Source organism: Gopherus evgoodei, chromosome 22 (assembly GCF_007399415.2).
Source record: "Gopherus evgoodei ecotype Sinaloan lineage chromosome 22, rGopEvg1_v1.p, whole genome shotgun sequence".
Lineage (NCBI taxonomy): Eukaryota > Metazoa > Chordata > Testudines > Testudinidae > Gopherus > Gopherus evgoodei.
In genome coordinates, this window is record NC_044343.1 from 4737749 (window position 1) to 4738818 (window position 1070).

Below are 1070 nucleotides of genomic sequence, written 5' to 3' on the forward strand. Positions count from 1 at the left end.
TCCACGAAGAGCCCTGGCAGCTGGCAGCCCCAGCCCAGCATCAGCAACTTGTCGCTGCTTATCTTGCAATAGAGGAACCAGAGTCAGCAAAGATTCCAATTAAGCTCTGGCGGCCTATGGTCCCAGCCTAGCCAGCGCTGAAAGAAAACTCAAGGCACATCTCCTAAAGGGTTACGTCACGCTGGGAACACGAAGCCTTCTTGAAGCCACCTGTGCACTCTCTATATTCAGGGGCCATGCAGAGCCCTGCCTGGCTTGTGGTGTAAATCACAGCTGCTTCAGGGCTGCTCTAGCTTATGCTGGGCTTCCCATGGCACCCTGTGGGCACTGGGATGCAGAGAACTATCCCAGTGCAACACACTCTGACCACACACCCTACACCAGGGGCTGGGCACAGGCCTAGAGCAGAGCCTTTGCGCCAGCTGGGGATGCCCCCCTGGGCAGAATGGGCCTCAGAGGCCTGTTCCACCCACAAGGCCTCTTGAGGCTGACAGAATGGCATGCAGCCGAGAACAGGACCCACGGGGGGTGAGGGTTCCCAAGGCAGCCTGTCTCTGAGCCGGGTCTCCTGACTCCGACTGGCACGACAGGACTACGAATAGCAGTGTAGAGGGTCCTGCTTGCACTCCTGGCTCTAATACCCAGCGGGGGGCGGGGAAGGGGGGCTCCAGGGGGATCCCCAACCTCACAAGCCAGAGTCAGATGCCCCATGGCTCTGAGACTCGCTGTCATGGGGTGGTTTTTTGGAGTGTAGACTTACCCTGGGCCTCCCTTGGAGTGGAGTCATGCTGGGGTGAGGGAGAGAGGAGGACCCTGGTTTACACAGCTGGGCAGCCTGGATTGTTCGCAGAGATGCAGAACATCCATCATTCTAGGCAGGTTCTTTTGCAAAACGGTTAGGCTACATGGGGCGGGGGGTGGGTATTTTATATAATTTTCTCCCCCCCCATGAGGTGCAATGCTTCAGCATCCCCCCTCCTTCACCCTCCCGCTGCTGTTGTATGAGCGTTCCATCACGTGACTCCCTCCCCGGCTCAGAGGTGGGTGGGACCCGTTTCATTCATAAATCC